Raw genomic sequence first — 13,001 nt, 5'->3', positions numbered from 1 at the left:
GCATCTTCTGTCTCATGCCATCACTCTCCTTGGCTGTAGGTGCAATCAAATCAAGCAACACTCCAGCACCTTGAGAATGGGGAGTGTTGAGAACGTCTGGGGGGAGCAGCTCAGGTGCAGATATTGGTACTCTTACGGTGGGCAGTGGGTCTAGAAAGTCTAGAAAGTCTTTTTCCTGCTGCCTTGCAGGTAGCCAATGGTGGACAAAAGGGAACTAGAGCAGGACAGAGAGGCTGAGTTGACACCATGTGCTGACCACAGCGAACAGACTGGTTTAAGGAAAATTGCAAAAAACTCCTTCAAGGAATCTGTTATTACGAGGAGCAAGGGTGGGGGGACTCTGTGGAGGTTGGTTGGGGTCCTGCTCAGATGGGAGCTCTCAGCCTTGTAGATATTTAGACCGAGCAGGCTTCCTTACCTTGATGAGATAAGGTGGTTCCTCCAGTGGAAGAAATATCCATCAAATATCCAAGGACAATACATAACTTGTTTTCCCCAGGTCGCATTGATCATGGGAGAAATCAAGGTTCCTATCAGGCCCAAGGTAATAATCAAAGAAGTTTATCTCCAGTCCCACAAAGTTGTTACCTACGCTCCAACTCCAAAATCACCCTCAACCTCAACATCTCGTCTTAGACCTTTTTTCTTGGTAATGAGTACTGTTATAAGAAATTGCTCTTGCTGATTTTGCTAACATCTGACATCTCCTCTCCCCACCACAGAACTCAAAAAGGAGCCATAGAGACTGGGCTGGGAGACAAGTTATTGTAAGAAATATGATCCTATGGGTGGAGAAGAAGGATAATTCCTTCTAGAGCTTTAGATGAAGTTTGTCAGCCTGACTTCTCCCTTGGGTTAACTTCTCTCATAGTCCCTAATGCAAACAGATTATTGGCAGTGCCATCCACCCAACCCATCCAATATGCTCTGACATGTCTTAGTCTCACCAGACACTATTTAGGTCAAGGTTAAGGAGGCTAGTTAGATTAGATACAACCTCATTAGTGTCAAAGGATCTGTTTGCCATTTCCAAAGTCCCTAAGCCATGTTGCTTTCTCTCAAGTGACCTGAAGACCCTCATTCAAAGTGTCTGCCTCGACTTCTCAGAGTTCTTGAAGTGAACACACAGATTGTGTTTCCTGGCATCTTCTCTTTGATACAGGACATAATTTTAAAAAACAAAACAAAACAATGATGTAACTAGTATAAGCAATGTCCTGGGGTAGGAGCAAGGTAAGAACGATTCATTCCAACTGGGAGATCAGATAAGATTCCAAGAGAGAGGTTAAATTTGGATTAAGGTCTTTTAAACCTGGGCAGAATTTCAGCAGATGAATAAGCAGTAAAGGCATTCATTCATTCGCACATTCCAGAAGCATTTACTGAGATCCCCTTGTGTGGCTGGCTCTGTTTTAGGCCCCAGGAACACACATGAATAGGACATCATTCCTGCCTTCACAGAGCATGCAGGATCCCGCTTGCTGGCTGAAGAGACAATGTGAGCAAAGGCACAGAGGCCCGCAAGGCGTGTGGCAAGTTCAGTGAAGAGTGTGGCTGAGACTCAAGGTCCATGTATAAGGGGACAGGGAAGAAAGTACAGGGGGGATGAGGCAGGAAAAAGAGGCTGGGGACCAAACCCAGAGGATTTATTTATTATTAATTAATTTATTTATTTTTGGCTGCATTAGGTCTTCGTTGTTGCATGTGGGCTTTCTCTAGTTGAGGCGGAGCAGGGGCTACTCTTCATTATGGTGCGCATGCTTCTCATTGTGGTGGCTTCTCTTGTTGCAGAGCATGAGCTCTAGGCGTATGGGCTTCAATAATTGTGGCATGTGGGCTCAGTAGTTGTGGCTCATGGGCTCTAGAGCACAGGCTCAGCAGTTGCGGCACACAGGCTTAGGTGCTCCGTGGCATGTGGGATCGTCCTGGACCAGGGCTCGTACCCGTGTCCCCTGCATTTGCAGGCAGATTCTTAACCACTGCACCACCAGGGAAGTCCCAAACCCAGACGATTCTAATAATACGGTAGAAGGTGTAAATTATTCTGTAGGCTATGATAAGTCATTAGCAGTTTTTAGCTGAAAAGACACCTGATTAATTTGTATCTTAGCTGGAAGCATTCCAATGGCTTCCCATTGCCTAAAACACTTCAGGGGCTCGTCATTACTCAGGAGGTAAAAAACAAAGTTTTTAGCATGGATTCTAAAGACTTGCAATGTCTGGCCCCCACCTATCTCTTCAGACTTATTTTAAACCCCTCATCCCCACTTGCTGCATGTGAGCCTCACTGATCTTCTGTTATCACAACACACCACCACCCACCACAGGACCTTTCTACAGGTTGTTTCCTCTTCCAGAAACCTTTCCCCTTTGCTTAATTAACTTCTCCTCTTTCAGATGTCAACTGAATCATTATTTCTTTTTTTTTTTAATTAATTGATTTTTTATTTTATTTATGGCTGTGTTGGGTCTTCGTTTCTGTGCGAGGGCTTTCTCTAGTTGCGGCGAGCGGGGGCCACTCTTCATCGCGGTGCGCGGGCCTCTCACTATCGTGGCCTCTCTTGTTGCGGAGCACAGGCTCCAGACGCGCAGGCTCAGTAGTTGTGGCTCACGGGCCCAGTTGCTCCGCGGCATGCGGGATCTTCCCAGACCAGGGCTCGAACCCGTGTCCCCTGCATTGGCAGGCAGATTCTCAACCACTGCGCCACCAGGGAAGCCCTGAATCATTATTTCTTAAAAAAGCTTTTCCTGATCCCCACTCCCATAGATCTAATCCTCTAGTACGTCCACATGTGTATCTGTGACTCCTTGATTACTCTCTGTCTCTTTCACTAGACTACAATCAAGGGCAAGGACTCTGTTTTGTTCATCATTTTCTCTTCAGTTCCTATCACAGTGCCTGGTGCATTATAGGCATGCAATAAATATTTATGCAAAGTAAAACAATCTAGAAAATCTTTTTTTTCTGTAACAATGTACAGCATCATTTGGGGTGGGGGACTGGGTCGTAGGCAGGACTGTAGCTTGCACCCAGGGCACCAGCACACACTATAGTCAAACATGTAGTCGTAGATGAAGAATAATCTCTCCTTCTGGCAGCCCCGGGCCCATCAAAGTGATGTCTTCCTCTAGCAGCTGATTAGGCTGAATTTAGGGGCTGATTAATCCCTTTCTCCAGGACTCGTCTCAGACTAGCCCTGGATGTGAAGTGGACTTGTTTTTTTCCATTGGTTAATTATGCACAGTGACTGGTCACAGATCAGAAAGGTGACGGTATCATATTGAGTGAGAATGTGCAGAGAGTGGAAAGACAGTGAATTTTAGCTGTGTATGGATAAAGGGGTTAACATTCAATTCACAGAAAGGAGACAGCAGCACAAGGAAAATTGCTTTATCACAACTGTCTCTGAAACTGTGAAGGGTTAGAATAAGTGGGCGGATGAATCAGTGCTTCTCCCTTCCCGCTGACGACTGCATGAGAGAAAAGGGGCTCCATCCACAGGGAGAGAAATTTAGCAAGTTATTTCTCAACAGATTTCCAGAGGGAGTTTATAAAGTCTTTGTTTCTGGAGAAAGAATAAGGTGGAACCAATAACTTTCACTGATGAGCGCTGTCCTGCCTTAAGATGGTGTGAGTGGTGGTGGTGCAGGGGAGCATGCAGTCTCCCAACTATGCCATCCACGTTAGGATTACATTGCCACACAGGGTTCCGAAGCTATGGAAGGGCTGCTCTGCGTGACGCTTCTTGTCTGAATCTGGTAGTGCTTTGCGAACCCCATGAATCATCACATATGCCATGCTCAAAGGATTTTGACAAGGTTTATGAGTCCACCTAGTGCTATTTATTTTTGTTCTCTCTCATTCCTTCCCTATAGGGAGGCGTACTTTCAAGGGCATATTTCACAGAATTGGACAGGGTCCACAGTTGCAAATCTAACTCCATCATCCTGGGGCAAGGAGTAGCATGTTTTGCCCTTGCCAGCTCCCTGGTATGATGTAAACATGACTGATGGAATCAGCTATTTGCACAACCAATAACCAGGGCAGATTGCAGAAGTTGGGTGTGAGCAAGTGAGGTGCTATTTTTAATGTAAATAAGCCACACTGGGATGTCCAGATCCATATGTTTGTTGAGGACCTATCTGGTCGAATTAAAGATTCACCCACAGGCTCCATCCCAAATATTTCCAACATGGGCCGGTGTCTAAATTATCCTCCGTGATAATTCATCCTTTGGGATATGGCATTGAAAGAACTATAAATAAGCAAAATTGCTATATGGAAATAGCAGCAAAACAGTGCTATTTTTTATCATCTAACTAATTAGTTTTGTTGGCTTAATTATCTAAATCTGTGTTGCCCAATACAATGACCACTAGCCCACATATAGTTATTGAGAACTTGAAATGTGACTAGTGACTAAATCATCACATTCTGCTTAATTTCAATTTTGTAAGATTTTGACTAGTATTAAACTCCAAAACTGAAGTGGGGATCCATGGTCTGAGTCTGAGACATCTGACTTTTAAAATTGTTTTCTACAGCACAATTTCTAAGAGCCTTCAACATGCCAATGTTCATGATGTCTTTCTCAGAGGGAGATGCTATAGGCCAATTTTACAACAATATCTAACCACAGGAGAGATTTTGTTTCTTTCCAGAGTGTATCTTGAGGAACACCACTTGGGAAATGATACTCTACATGGATAAGACCCAGAAGGAGTATGCCAGGCAGAGATCTATGCCTCTAATGAGAGAAGATGTGTCCCCAAAGCAGACCCTGGACTTAGCTTCTTTGTTATGTATTTATTCAAACTGTTTTTGCAAACTTTGACATCCCATGGACTTTACCTATCACTTTCGCCCTATACTGACCTTAGTGATACAGTTTAAACTTTGAAAAAAGAGGGAATTTGATGATAAGAACTACATAATCTTTTCCAAGTTTAAAATTCTATTGCCCATTCTTTCTAATACTAATCGTTGAAATTCTCTACTTTTCAGTGCTTTAAAACCCTGGTTGGATAGTGCCTGATTAAGTCAGAAAATAAGCTGAGATAATAGCCAGTGGATGGTAGTTTTCTACTTCCCTGAGTGCCTCCTAACTGTAAGAAAGGGAAGTAGACCATGAAGAGAATGATAAAAATCCTGAGCGATATACATGGTACCAAACAAGAAGGTGATGCAGAAGCCTGAAGAAACGGTAAAACCATTTTTTTTTCTAGTAAGTAAATTGGTCTGCAAGGGCTTTAGATTTTAAGAGTTTATCTTTTTTTTAAATTGGAGTACATTTGATTTACAATATTGTGTTAGTTTCAAGTGTACAGCAAAGAGATTCATATATATGTGTATATATATACATATATACACATATATTCTCTTTCAGATTCCTTTTGTAATGTTATTACAAAATACTGAGTATAGTTCCCTGTGCTATACAGTAGGTCCTTGTTGTTTAGCTATTTTATATATAGAAGTGTGTATATGTTAATCTCAAATCCTAATTTACCCCTCTCCCCCTTAGGTAACCATGAATTTGTTTTCTATGTCTGTAGGTCTGTTTCTATTTTGTTTATAAGTTCATTTGTATCATATTTTTTTAAGATTCCACATATAAGTGATATCACATATTTGTCTTTAGCTTACTTCAGAAAATCTCTAGATCTGCTCATGTTACTGCAGATGGCATTATTTCATTCCTTTTTATGACTGAGTAATATTCCTTTATATATATATATATGATATATATATATCACATCTTCTTTATCCATTTATCTGTTGATGGACATTTAGGTTGCTTCCAGGTGTTGGCTATTGTAAATAGTGCTGCTATGAAATTGGGGAGCATATATCTTTTCAGATTGTGGTTTTCTCTGGATATATGCCCAGGAGTGGGATTGCTGGATCACGTGGTTTGTTTTTTTTTTTTCCACATGTTTATTGGAGTAAAATTGCTTCACAACGTTGTGTCAGTTTCTGCTGTACCACAAAGTGAATCCGCCATATGTATACATATATCCCCATGTCACCTCCCTCCTGAGCCTCCCTCATACACTCCCACTCCCATTCCTCTAGGTTGCCACAGAGCATCAAGTTGATCTCCCTGTTCTATGCAGCTGCTTCCCACTAGCTATCCATTTTACATTTGGTAGTGTATATATGTCAATGCTACTCTCGCACTTCATCCCACCTTCACCTTCCCCCACTGTGTCCTCAAGTCCATTCTCTACGTCTGCACCTTTATTCCACCCCTGCCACTAGGTTCATCAGTACCGCTTTTTTAGTTTCCATATATATATATGTGTTGGCATACGGTATTTGTTTTTCTCTTTCTGACACACTTCACTCTGTATGACAGACTCTAGGTTCATCCACCTCACTACAAATAAATCAATTTCATTCCTTTTTATGGCTGAGTAATATTCCATGGAATATATGTGCCACATCTTCTTTACCCATTCATCTGTTGATGGACATTTAGGTTTCTTCCATGTCCTGGCTATTGTAAATAGTGTTGCAATGAACATTGTGGTACATGTATCTTTTTTGAATTATGGTTTTCTCAGGGTATATGCCCAGGAGTGAGATTGCTGGGTCATATGGTAATTCTATTTTTAGTTTTTTAAGGAACATCCATACTGTTGTCCATAGGGACTGTGTCAATGTACATTCCCACCAACAGTGCAAGAGGGTTCCCTTTTCTCCACACCCTCTCCAGCATTTATTGTTTCTAGATGTTTTGATGATGGCCATTCTGACTGGTGTGTGGTGATACCTCATTGTAGTTTTGATTTGCATTTCTCTAATGATTAGTGATGTTGAGCATCTTTTCACATATATGTTGACCATCTGTGTGTCTTTGGAGCAATGTCTATTTAGGTCTTCCACCCATTTTTGGATTGGGTTGTTTGTTTTCTTGATGTTGAGCTGCATGAGATGCTTCTATATTTTGGAGATTAATCCTTTGTCAGTATCTTCGTTTGCAAATATTTTCTCCAATTCTGAAGGTTGTCTTTTCATCTTGTTTATGGTTTCCTCTGCTGTGCAAAAGCTTTTAAGTTTCATTAGGTCCCATTTGTTTATTTTTATTTTTATTTCCATTTCTCTAGGAGGTGGGTCAAAAAGGATCTTGCTGTGATTTATGTCAAAGAGTGTTCTTCCTACGTTTTCCTCTAAGAGTTTTACAGTGTCTGGCCTTACATTTAGGTCTTTAATCCATTTTGAGTTTATTTTTGTGCATGGTGTTACGGAGTGTTCTAATTTCATTCTTTTACATGTAGCTGTCCAGATTTCCCAGCACCACTTGTTGAAGAGGCTGTCTTTTCTCCATTGTATATTCTGCCTTCTTTAACAAAGGTAAGGTGACCATATATGCGGGGGCTTATCTCTGGACTTTCTATCCTGTTCCATTGATCTATATTTCTGGTTTTGTGCCAGTACCATACTGTCTTGATTACTGTAACTTGGTAGTATAGACTGAAGTCAGGGAGCCTGATTCCTCCAGCTCCGTTTTTCTTTCTAAAGATTGCTTTGGCTATTCAGGGTCTTTTGTGTTTCCATACAAATTGTGAAAATTTTTGTTCTAGTTCTGTGAAAAATGCCATTGGTAATTTGATAAGGATTTCATTGAATCTGTAGATTGCTTTGGGTAGTATAGTCATTTATGGGATGTTGATTCCTCCAATCCAAGAACATGGTATATCACTCCATATATTTTTATCATTTTCAATTTCTTTCATCAGTGTCTTATAATTTTCTGCACACAGGTGTTTTGTCTTCTTAGGTAGATTTATTCCTAGGTATTTTATTCTTTTTGTTGCAATGGTAAATGGGAGTGTTTTCTTAATTTCACCTTCAGATTTTTCATCATTAGTGTATAGTAATGCAAGAGATTTCTGTGCATTAACTTTGTATCCTGCTATGTTACCAAATTCATTGATTAGCTCTAGTAGTTTTCTGGTAGCATCTTTAGGATTCTCTATGTATAGTATCATGTCATCTGCAAACAGTGACAGCTTTACTTCTTCTTTTCTGATTTAGATTCCTTTTATTTCTGTTTCTTCACTGATTGCTGTGGCTAAGACTTCCAAAACAATGTTGAATAGTGGTGGTGAGAGTGGGCAACCTTGTCTTTTTCCTGATGTTAGTGGAAATGGTTTCAGTTTTTCACCAATGAGGACGATGTTGGCTGTGGGTTTGTCATATATGGCCTTGATTATGTTGAGGTAAGTTCTCTCTATGCCTACTTTCTGAAGGATTTTTATCATAAATCAGTGTTGAATTTTGTCAAAAGCTTTCTCTGCATCTATTGAGATTATCATATGGTTTTTCTCCTTCAATTTGTTAATATGGGGTGTCACATTGTTTGATATGCATATATTGAAGAATCCTTGCATTCCTGGGATAAAACCCACTTGATCATGGTGTATGATCCTTTTAATGTGCTGTTGGATTGTGTTTGCTAGTATTTTGTTGAGGATTTTCGCATCCATGTTCATCAGTGATATTGGCCTGTAGTTTTCTTTCTTTGTGACATCTTTGGCTGGTTTTGGTATCAGGGTGACAGTGGCCTCGTGGAATGAGTTTGGGAGTGTTCTTCCCTCTATTGTATTTTGGAAGAGTTTGAGATGGATAGGTGTTAGCTCTTCTCGAAATGTTTGGTAGAATTCACCTGTGAAGCCATCTGGTCCTGGGCTTTTGTTTGTTGTAAGATTTTGAATCACAGTTTCAATTAGAGTGTTTGTGATTGGTCTGTTCATATTTTCTATTTCATCCTGGTTCAGTCTCGGAACTTTGTGCACTTCTAAAAATGTGTTCATTTCTTCCAGGTTATGAATTTTATTGGCATATAGTTGCTTGTAGTAATCTCTCATGATCCTTTGTAGTTATGCATTGTCAGTTGTTACTTCTCCTTCTTCATTTCTAATTGTATTGATTTGAGTCTTCTCCCTTCCTTTCTTGATGAATCTGGCTAATGGTTTATCAATTTTTTTTATCTTCTCAAAAAACCAGCTTTTAGTTTTATTGATCTTTGCTGTTGTTTCCTTCATTTCTTTTTCATTTATTTCTGATCTGTTCTTTATGATTTCTTTCCTTCTGCTAACTTTGGGGTATTATTCTTCTTCTTTCTCTAACTGCTTTAGGTGTAAGGTTAGGTTTTTTATTTGAGATGTTTCTTGTTTCTTAAGGTAGGATTGTCTTGCTATAAACTTCCCTCTTAGAACTGCTTTTGCTGCATCCCATAGGTTTAGGGTCATCGTGTTTTCATTGTCATTTGTTTCTAGGTATTCTTCGATTTCCTCTTTGATTTCTTCAGTGATCTCTAGGTTTTTAAGTAGTGTATTGTTTAGCATCCATGTGTTTGTATTTTACAGATCTTTTTCCTGTAACTGATATCTAGTCTCATAGCTTTGTGGTCAGAAAACATACTTGATACGATTTCAATTTTCTTAAATTTACCAGGGCTTGATTTGTAACCCAAGATATGATCTATCCTGGAGAATATTCCCTGAGCACTTGAGAAGAAAATGTATTCTGTTGTTTTTGGATGGAATGCCCTATAAATATCAATTAAGTCTGTCTTGTTTAATGTATCATTTAAAGCTTGTGTATCCTTATGTATTTTCTTTTTGGATAATCTGTCCATTCGTGAAAATGGTGTGTTAATGTCCCATACTATGATTGTGTTACTGTTGATTTCCCCTTTTATGGCTGTTAATATTTGCCTTATGTATTGAGATGCTCCTATGTTGGGTTCATAAATGTTTACAATTTTTATATCTTCTTCTTGGATTGATCCCTTGATCATTATGTAGTGTCCTTCTTTGTCTCTTGTAATAGTCTTTGTTTTAAAGTCTATTTTGTCTGATATGAGAATTGCTACTCCCACTTTCTTTTGACTTCCATTTGCATGGAATATCTTTTTCCATTCCATCACTTTCAGTCTGTATGTGTCCCTAGGTCTGAAGTGAGTCTCTTGTAGACAGCATATGTATGGGTCTTGTTTTTGTATCCACTCAGCCAGTCTATCTCTTTTTGTTACAGCATTTAATCCATTTACATTTAAGGTAATTATCGATATGTATGTTCCTATTACCATTTTCTTAATTGTTTTGGGTTTGTTTTTGTAGGTCTTTTCCTTCTCTTCTGTTTCCTGCCTGGAGAAGTTCCTTTAGCATTTGTTGTAAAGTTGGTTTGGTGGTGCTGAATTCTCTTAGCTTTTGCTTGTCTGTAAAGGTTTTAATTTCTCCGTCAAATCTGAATGAGATCCTTGCTGGGTAGAGTAATCTTGGTTGAAGGTTTTTCCCTTTCATCACTTTAAATATGTCCTGCCACTCCCTTCTGGCTTGCAGAGTTTCTGCTGAAAGATCAACTGTTAACCTTATGGGGATTCCCTTGTATGTTATTTGTTGTTTTTCCCTTGCTGTTTTTAATTTTTTTTTTTTTGTATTTAATTTTTGATGGTTTGATTAATATGTGTCTTGGCGTGTTTCTCCTTGGATTTATCCTGTATGGGAGTCTCTGTGCTTCCAGGACTTGATTAACTATTTCCTTTCCCATATTAGGGAAGTTTTCATCTATAATCTCTTCAAACATTTTCTCAGTCCCTTTCTTTTTCTCTTCTTCTTCTGGGACCTCTATAATTCAAACGTTGGTGCATTTAATGTTCTCCCAGAGGTCTCTGAGACTGTCCTCAATTCTTTTCATTCTTTTTCTTTATTCTGCTCTGCAGTGGTTATTTCCACTATTTCATCTTCCAGGTCACTTATCTTTTCTTCTGCCTCAGTTATTCTGCTATTGATTCCCTCTAGAGAATTTTTAATTTCATTTATTGTGTTGTTCATCACTATTTGTTTACTCCTTAGTTCTTCTAGGTCCTTGTTAAACGTTTCTTGTATTTTCTCCATTCTATTTCCAAGATTTTGGATCATCTTTACTATCATTATTCTGAATTCTTTTTCAGGTGGACTGCCTCTTTTCTCTTCATTTGTTATGTCTGGTGGGTTTTTACATTGCTCCTTCATCTGCTGTGTGTTTCTCTGTCTTCTCATTTTGCTTAACTCACTGTGTTTGGGGTCTCCTTTCGCAGGCTGCAGTTTCGTAGTTCCCATTGTTTTTGGTGTCTGCCCCAGTAGCTATGGTTGGTTCAGTGGGTTGTGTAGGCTTCCTGGTGGAGGGGACCAGTGCCTGTGTTCTGGTGGATGAGGCTGGATCTTGTCTTTCTGGTGAGCAGGTCCACATCTGGTGGTGTATTTTGGGGTGTCTGTGGCCTTATTATGATTTTAGGCAGCCTCTCTGCTAATGGGTGGGGCTTTATTCCCGTCCTGCTAGTTGTTTGGCATAGGGTGTCCAGCACTGTAACTTGCTGGTCGTTGAGTGGAGCTGGGTCTTTGTTTTAATGGAGATCTCTGGGAGTTTTTCACCATTTGATATTACATGGAGCTGGGAGGTCTCTGGTGGGCCTATGTCCTGTACTTGGCTCTCCCACCTCAGAGGCACAGCTCTGACACCTGCCTGGAGCACCAAGAGTCTGTCATCCACACGGAAAAAGAGAAAAAGGGAAAATATATATATATATTGTTGCTCCCAAAGTCCACCGCCTCAATTTGGGATGATTCGTTGTCTATTCAGGTATTCCACAGATGCAGGGTACATCAAGTTGATTGTGTAGATATAATCCGCTGCTCCTGAGGCTGCTTTGAGAGATTTCCCATTCTCTTCTTTGTTCACACAGCTCCTGGAGTTCAGCTTTGGATTTGGCCCCGCCTTTGCATGCAGGTCACCTGAGGGCGTCTGTTCTTTACTCAGACAGGATGGGGTTAAAGGAGCAGCTGATTCGGGGGCTCTGGCTCACTCAGGCCAGGGGGAGGGAGGGGTACAGAGTGTGGAGTGAGCCTGTGGCGGCAGAGGCTGGCATGACGATGCACCAGCGTGATGCGTGCCATGTGTTCTCCTGGGGAAGTTGTCCCTGGATCACGGGACCCTGGCAGTGGCGGGCTGCACAGGATCCTTGGAGGTTGGTGTAGATAGTGACCTGTGCTTGCACACAGGCTTCTTGGTGGCTGCAGCAGCAGCCTGAGCCTTTCATGCCCGTCTCTGGGCTCCACGCTGATAGCTGCAGCTCGCGCCCGTCTCTGGAGCTCGTTTAAGTGCCAGCCTTAATCCCCTCTCCTTGCACACCAGGAAACGTAGAGGCAAGAAAAAGTCTCTTGACTCTTTGGCAGCCCCAGACTTTTCCCGGACTCCCTCCTGGCTAGCTCTGGTGCACGAGTCCCCTTCCAGCTGTGTTCACGCAACCAACCCCAGTCCTCTCCCTGGGATCCGACCAAAGCCAGAACCTCAGCTCCCAGCCCCCGCCTGCCCCGGTGGGTGAGCAGACCAGCTTCTTGGGCTGGTGAGTGCTGGCTGGCACTGATCTTCTGTGTGGGAATCTCTCCGCTTTGCCCTCTGCACCCCTGTTGCTGCACTCTCCTCTGTGGCTCCGAAGCTTCCCCCCTCTGCCACCTGCAGTCTCCCTCTGCAAAGGGGCTTCCTAGTGTGTGGAAACCTTTCCTCCTTCACAGCTCCCTCCCACTGGTGCAGGTCCCATCCCTTTCTTTTGTCTCTGTTTTTTTCTCTTTTCTTTTGCCGTACCCAGGTACGTGGGGAGTTTCTTGCCTTTTTGGAGGTCTGAGGTCTTCTGCTAGCATTCAGTAGGTGTTCCATAGGTGTTGTTCTACATGTAGATGTATTTCTGATGTATTTGTGGGGAGGAAGGTGATCTCCACATCTTACTCTTCCGCCACCTTGAAGCTCCTCTCTGGTGTATGATATTTTTGATGTGTTGTTGGATTCTGTTTGCTAGTATTTTTTTGAGGATTTTTGCATCTATGTTCATCAGTGATATTAGTCTGTAATCTTCTTTTTTTGTAATATCTTTGTCTGGTTTTTGTATCAGGGTGATGGTGGCCTCATAGAATGAGTTTGGGAGTGTTCCACCCTCTGCAATTTTTTGGAAGAG

The sequence above is a fragment of the Eschrichtius robustus genome, chromosome 11, assembly GCF_028021215.1.
Source record: "Eschrichtius robustus isolate mEscRob2 chromosome 11, mEscRob2.pri, whole genome shotgun sequence".
NCBI classification, from domain to species: Eukaryota; Metazoa; Chordata; class Mammalia; order Artiodactyla; family Eschrichtiidae; genus Eschrichtius; species Eschrichtius robustus.
The sequence above is the reverse complement of the archived record's forward strand: the minus strand, read 5'-3'. Positions refer to the sequence as shown.